The sequence below is a fragment of the Lichenostomus cassidix genome, chromosome 10 (genome assembly GCF_008360975.1).
Source record: "Lichenostomus cassidix isolate B80296 chromosome 10, HeHo_3.0, whole genome shotgun sequence".
NCBI classification, from domain to species: Eukaryota; Metazoa; Chordata; class Aves; order Passeriformes; family Meliphagidae; genus Lichenostomus; species Lichenostomus cassidix.
Genome location: NC_139491.1, coordinates 6,183,720 through 6,190,774, shown reverse-complemented (window position 1 = coordinate 6,190,774; position 7,055 = coordinate 6,183,720). Strand labels below are relative to the sequence as shown.

At 44.3% G+C, this 7,055-nt stretch overlaps 1 long non-coding RNA gene across 1 annotated transcript in view; it reads left to right on the top strand.

The window, feature by feature from the left end:
* The first annotated feature begins 706 nt into the window (after nucleotides 1-706).
* LOC146432620 (uncharacterized) overlaps nucleotides 707-7,055 on the top strand; it is a 41,424-nt gene continuing 35,075 nt past the window's right edge. The window contains exon 1 of the long non-coding RNA XR_014854177.1: nucleotides 707-739. This is a non-coding gene — a long non-coding RNA (uncharacterized LOC146432620). The remainder of the gene's footprint in view (nucleotides 740-7,055) is intronic.

Genomic DNA, 7,055 nt, shown 5'->3' with positions numbered 1-7,055 from the left:
GATGGATGTTCTTCTGACAGTGAGCAGCTTGCAATAGCCATAGACCATGAGTTAGGACTTAGCAAATATTTTTATAAGCAGGAAACCTTTCAAATGAGAGCTGTTTCATTAAATTCAGAGCAAACACTGAAGGAAGATAATTTCTTTAAAATATTTATATTTGCTGTGGCCATTTCTAAGAGAAGTGTAAGACAAAACATTGAAACAATTTTATTCAGTTGTTACTGGATTAAAATTTCTTCCCTGTTGTCCAATATTTACCAAAACCATGTGAGATCTAGCTCGTGCACTTTAGTGACTCCATGGGATTTGCTGTGGTAGCAACATGTCTGGGATTTCCATGTGCTCTGCACAGGTATTGGACAAACAGAGATTTCTACTCCTTATCTCCAGCTCACTGATTTTCATAAGGCAAAATATGTAGTTGAAAAACAACCAAAAAAACCCCCTATAATCATATCCAGAAACTTAATTTTTTTATATAAAAGAAAATAACTTCATCTCTGTCATTTTCAGGGATATCACCTGGAAAACATACTCTCTTGATTTGCTTTGTTAAGACCAGTGAAGCCATCTGCTCTGTGCAGCAGTTTCAGACTGGTCTCAGGTGCTGCCCCAGCCTTCTTCAATCGGGGGGGAGGAAACCAGCTCACCCCATAGTGCTTTTAAAGGCATCTGTAATCACCTAAGAGCTGTGAAGCAGCAGCAGGAGAGGAGGGTACCAGAGCAGAGAGAACTAGTAAGTAGCTCCTGCTTATTTTTGGGAACTTTTCCAACAAAGGATGCTGTTTTGGTACTTTTCTTCCTCTTGGTATCAGTGTCTACTATTTGCCCCCTATGTGGCTCTGTGCCTTAATCTGCACTGAGGAAAGGTTGAAAGAGTAAAAGAAGGATTATTCTCAGCTCAGGGTGGTGCCTGTCCTGGGCTAATTTGGAGACAGCAGCAGTCACCATGCAGCTGAGCATTTCTGTGCAGTTACTGGGTGAGCACTGGTGCTGCTGGAGGGCTCTGCCTCACTGGAGTCTGTGTGTGCTCCTGACTGAGAGTGTGTAGGAAAAATATTTAACAGTGGCTGAAATGAGAAGTGAGGGGGGGGTTGGTGAATGTGCTGAGGTGTCAACTTATATCTGGCTCCTCTCAGCCCTCAGCTGCACCAGCAGTGAGAACCTCATGGTATAAAGGGCTTCAGTAGGGTTAGAATGCTGTGCTCAGCCCTGGGCTGCTCTGGGGCTGGATGCACTGTGCTAGCTTGGCTGTTGCTGTGAGGGATGCTGACATACAAGTGATTTAAACCTTAAACTGAAACCCCTGGGCTACCAAAGGGGGAAACTCCACAGCTGTGGCTCCAGTTTAAGTACAGGTGCTACAGTGACAGCATGAAGAATAGGGTGGCTAAAACCCCTTGGCTTTCCATTGAAGCTGCAAGGTCAGAGGGCTGGACAGCTTACTTCTTCTCCCCATAACTCAAAAGATACAGGAAAGAGGGACAGGGATGGTGCCAGTCCCAAAGTGTTTCAACGCTGCCAGTTTAGGATCCTTTCCCCTATGTTTCCAGGCAATTTTATTTCTTGCACTCATTTTGCTGTGTTTTGACATTTTCATTGGAAAGCATCCCCCCTGCAGAGAACAAAATCAGTGTTTAATGTGTGCTCTAATGAAATAACTCAGTCCCTCACTCTGGACATTCCTTCCCTGTAACCCATTGGTCACAGCCAGGGTGAAAACCATGTTTTCCCTCTACATCTGTTGTCCCCAGTAATAAACCATAGAAGATGTATTACCAGATCAAATGATGACCTGCTGTGAAACTTCAGACCCTGGCTATTGATCTGTGTGTGCTGCCTGCCTGTGTTAACAAGCCCAGGCCAGAGAGAGGGATGTGCTCAGTCCTCCTCAATGCTGCTGGGTGCAGTTTGCCCCTGGCAAATTAGACCAAAGTAGCCCCAGAGAGTGGATATTTTTAGATTGGAGAGCCAGGGATTGGGAAGAGGATTTCTGTACCACTCTGGGCTGTTGTGCTAGGGGGGGGCAGGTGTTTGGTGAAGCCATTCTGACTGTCACTACCTTCTTGTCCTTCCAGTAACAGGGAATGTGCTAGGACTGTGTTTTTACTGTCATAATGTTCTAAAGAACTGGGATCAGATCTCCTGTGTGCCTGGTGCTACAAGGCCATGCAGGAATGTCTCTTTCCCTTCCCTTCCCTCCCTTCCAAGGCCTGCAGGCCTGCTGAGCTTCACCTGTGTTCTTCAGTGTGAGAAAGCTCTTTCAGATTTCTTTATGGAAGCCCTCATAGTTTTTTTGACTTGTTGGGCATAATTAAGAAAAATGAGAATATGAGACTTGGCGAAAGGGATAAATCAGTGTAATGGGAAATACCTAATTTGAGGGAAAAGCAGAGACCTTTGCCCGAGTTATTTATATGCTGTAGCTCTTGAGCATCAATATTTCTTTCCTCTTAAGAAGCTGCACTTCCCTGAGGACAGACAGGAAGGCAGGATCCTCCTGGGGCTGGTTGGTAACTAATATGCTGGCTGGCTGCTTTCTGGGCACTTGAGATGGAAGAGATGGGAAATAGATATTTCTATGTTAAGTCTAGGCTTGACCAACTTCTCTGCTGAGTGGTTTGTTCCTATTATCCCCTTGGAGATTTAGGCATCAGATTTTTTTTTTTCCTCTGCTTTTTCTTAGAGAGTTAGGTTTTGGCAGTGTAAATTTGTTGCATTAAGGTCTTTTAAAGCATGTGTTGCTCCATTCTTACATCAAGTATAACAGCAAAGAGGGGCCAGCGAGAGAGGATTTATTTGTGCATGCAAGGTGGCTGTGACAATAGAGAGTATTGACAAAGATTTTATCTGAGCAATTGTCCAAGTCTTGTACAAACAGCGCTATCCATCTCTGCAGCACCAGGCAGCTCACTTTGTGTTGTCTGGGGAGGGGCTTAAATCAAACACAAAGCAGAATAAGACTGAGACCATCCTGAGTTACACATTTCTGAAGAGGGTTTTGCTTTTTGCTGTTCAGATTCCTAAAGACTAAGTATTTAAAAGCTGTGTGTGCCTTGAGCACATAAGGATGTGTAGTAAAAGGTGAAAAGGTATAATTGCTGCTTCTGGGGGGGAAAAAACATTATTTTAAGGCTCTCTGGGAGAACATCTCAGCTTGGTAAGTAACTGCAACCTAAGAAAAAGGCAGCATGAATTTAGGTCCAAGTTCAGACCTTGCTGCTGGATGGACTAGAGGAGGTTCCAGTTTCATGCACAACCACACTGATGTACTATTTCTGATTTGGGTAGCTCTCACAGAGCTCTGGCTGCTTGCAGGGCCCTGGTCCAGAGGTCCCCTTAGGTGCAAAGAGAGCAAAAGTCTACTGCCTTGAATCATTCAACATCACCTTTTCACCACCAGCACTAAGTTTTTCCTTTCTCTTCCCCCTTACTTTAGCAAAGGTTCAATATTTTTCAAAGGCAGCTGGACATCAGTTTCCTATTCCAGTGGCTGCTAGTGCCTAAATGCTTTACTGGTCCTGAGTGCCTAAATCCAATATAGATGTCTCTATGCCTTAGCTCTGCCTTCATCCTTTTCTCAGATTGGCCTGACTGCTTATTTTGTTCTCCTTCCCTTAACAATCACCCACCCATCCGAGCTGTAATCTTTTGTCTTGCTGCAAAGGTGTGGAGAGAGATAAAACAAAAGCACTCTAGTGAGACACGGAAAACCCTGGCTGTGAGCAAGGGTCTGTTCTGTGTTTGCAGTGTATCTATCAGCCATGCTTGGCAGACCAAGAAAATCAGTCTCTGGCCTGTATAAATATGAATGATGTAAAAGGAGGATTAGATGCAATAAAATACTCTGGGTTTTTTTCTCCTGCCTTGTTTACTTGCTTTTGTTGCTATTAATAAGTATCTTGTGCAGAGGATTGAAGTGTTGCTATTGCTCTACAAGAGTACATAAACAGGTTTAAACAAAAATAAGGGCTGTTTACCCTAAATTCTAATTAGCTTTGGCCTTTGGCTAAAGGCACATATTTCTGATGTGGTGGCAGTGTGGGTATGCATTAATTATGTTAACCAGACATGAAAACAAACATGGGCAGAGGTTTAGGATGGCTTGATGCTGCACCTGAGCAGGACCCTGCTACAGAAAAGTGCAGCCATCACCTTTCCCTACCAGCTCTCAGCATCTCCTCCCCCAGCTTCTTTCATCCACTCAGGGCAAATTAGATCAAGAAACTGATCTCCTGGAAGGCTTCTTTCATTTTTTTTTCTTCCTCCTCCTGTCAGATCAGCTCACTGAACTGCCTCTGACTCAGGGGCTGCATGCCCTGCAATGCTGAAGAGGCTGTAGAGGAGCAGCTCTGCCTCACACAGCCTAATGCCCTGCTGCAGGGTGGAGAGTGTGCTGAGAGGCATGGAATACCCTGAGCTGGAGTAGGTTGCTCACCAGGAAGCACCAGCCAAGGAAGGAGCAGGTTGGCTTCTCTGGGGCTACCAGGGACAGTGTGGTGAGACTTGGACTGCGGTGCAGAGATGTGCTTGGAGGGAAGAACAGCTTCCCCTTGCTCCCAGCATTTACCCCTCACCTTCCCCCAGGGAACCTGCTGCCCCAAATGCTGATAAACATACTTTATTAGTACAGAATTCCTCGCTGGAATGGATGCATCTCCTCGAGAGCCTCATTTTGCAGCGGGGTGGAACCATGAAGGAGCTCAGAGCATGGGGTCAGGAACTCCCCACGCTGGGGGAGTGGGAGCCACCAGTGATGGTGAGGGAAAAAGCAGGACAAGGTGGCTGCAAAATTATCCCTGACCACAAGAGGGTGGCCTAAGGTGGCACTTATTCTGACGAGTAACGTCTTTTGAGGTTAGAGAAAGTTCTGTTTATATGCATTTTTCTAATTCCAGCCAGAAGCACAAGTGCTGGAATATAAGCAAAACTGATTTCGCTGTGATTTTCCTGCTGTGGCTAGCAGATCAAAGGAGTTTAGATAGTTTACTTGGACAAGTTTTGCATAAGCTTTCAAAGTTTGTTGGTGCTTCTCAGCATGATGCTAACTCCAGCAGGAATGAAGGATGCTTAAAATCCTAAACAGTTGTTGAGTTGTTCTTAACCTCCAGCTGAGTAACAGTGCCTAAGAAGCTGCATTTGTGATATGCAGAGCTCCAGAAAGTGGGATGTTTTTTACTTCCACATCTGAAAAAAAAAAAAGGGGAAGCATAATAGAGTAGTTTACTATCTCTTCTTTGTTTCCAATGAATTAAACTTCCTCAAAACACTTCTGTCTTCTCCTCTATTACGTTTGTTACCTTATTTTTCAGGCCTTATGAGATAAATTATCTTTTCATGGCCAAGCAGTGAGATTTTGTACACTTCTGCTAGCTGGTACAGGCATAGCTGCAATTAGAGATTACTTGGTTTTGCACTGAACCAGGGGCTGGAAAAAAACCTTTTTAATGCTTTTTGGTTTTTTCCAAGATAACTGATGTCAATCACATCATTACCATGGGCTTTGCTACCTGTTCCACAGCTTCAAGCTGCAAAGAACACCCTGTTGTCCCAAGGGTTTTTGTGATGGATTGGTTGAGTAGAAATGAGGGGAGGGGTTTGCTGCATTTTTGTATTGAAGTGGTACTTTTTAGTTTATATTTATCCTGGTGATGAACAGTTATTATAGCTGATGGGGAAAACCTGCAGAGAGGCAGTTCAGCAGCAGGCAGCCTGAAGGTGAGGTGGTTTTGCAGAGAAGGGAGCTCTAGGTGCCTGGAATCCTTGCCTCAAAGGGGCTACAACAGGAGCCAAGATGTGCTGTGGGATGTCTGAAGATGCCTTGGGTGGGAGGCAACAGTGCTGGGGGGGGAATGGAGCCAGGTGGCCACAGATCTGAGCCCTCAAAAGATGAATGGGAAGTGCTGGTGGCTGAGAAGGAAAATGTGAAATGACTAAAAAGTTCAAATGTGAGCTTTGAGGGCTTCGTGGAGGATCCAAGTTCAAGTCAAGCAGATTCACCTTACAAAGCTTCTGAGGCTGATTATGCTCATAATAGTACTTGGCTGCTTCACAAAGCAGGCAAGGCAGATGTTCAGGCCCAGGAACACAGATTTTTCCTGCAGGGGGTTAATTTACCTTCTTACTGCTTTATTTTTTTTCCTTTGCTGGAAAGGTGTTTTGATTTGCAAAGCAGAAAAGCCATCACATGCTATTGAAGGGGACAGTTCTAGAGAGTGGAGGCTTCACAAAACTGCTCCCCACAAGCAGCTGCAGCCTGCCTGGGGTTTCCATGCCTGTCTGGAGATTGCTGGAGCACTGATGAAAAGAAGCTAAAGAGAACCTGGGTAGCCATTGTATCAGGGAACTGAGCATAGAGGACTAAAGCAGAATGGGTTCTGTTTCTAATTTCCCCCTTCAGTGCTTAATGATTACTAATGGAGAGGTATTCCCTTGGAGCTTGGGCTGGGAGCACCTTCCCTGCAGCTTGCTGGGTTTTTCTGTTGGAGTTGAGCTCTGGGTAACTTCAGCTGCAGTCAAGCTTTGCAAGCTAAACACTCTCATTAGTATGGGTAATGGTAATGAGGAAGATTCCTCTGCTTTTCTTTGCTCATGGAGGAAAGTGAGACCATGTCATAAAGAAGAACAAAAAGGCAAGAATTACCAGAATTATTTGCCCATTGTGCTTTTTTTTGTCTGGGTATCATCATCCATCACTGCTGCTGTTCTTGTATTCAAATGTGTGCTCATGCCTCACACCTCTATTACAAAGAAACTAATTCAAACCAGATAGATGGTGATTGCTCGGATTTTCATTGATTTCATATGCTTGTATTGACTGTGAATTCATGTTGGGAGAAGTAGAGTTTTTACCCAAATGGTTATTAAATAACTTTGCTGCAACTGCTGAGGTTTTTTTCAGGCATCTTTTGGAAGTTATTGCCATTATCTCATTAATTTTATTCAAATTCCACATAATTAGCTTTCCCTATCCTATTAGTGAATATATAACAGCAAAAAAAGAATCATGAGATGACAAAAATAAGCCAGTGCCCAGATGTCTCTTCTCCAGC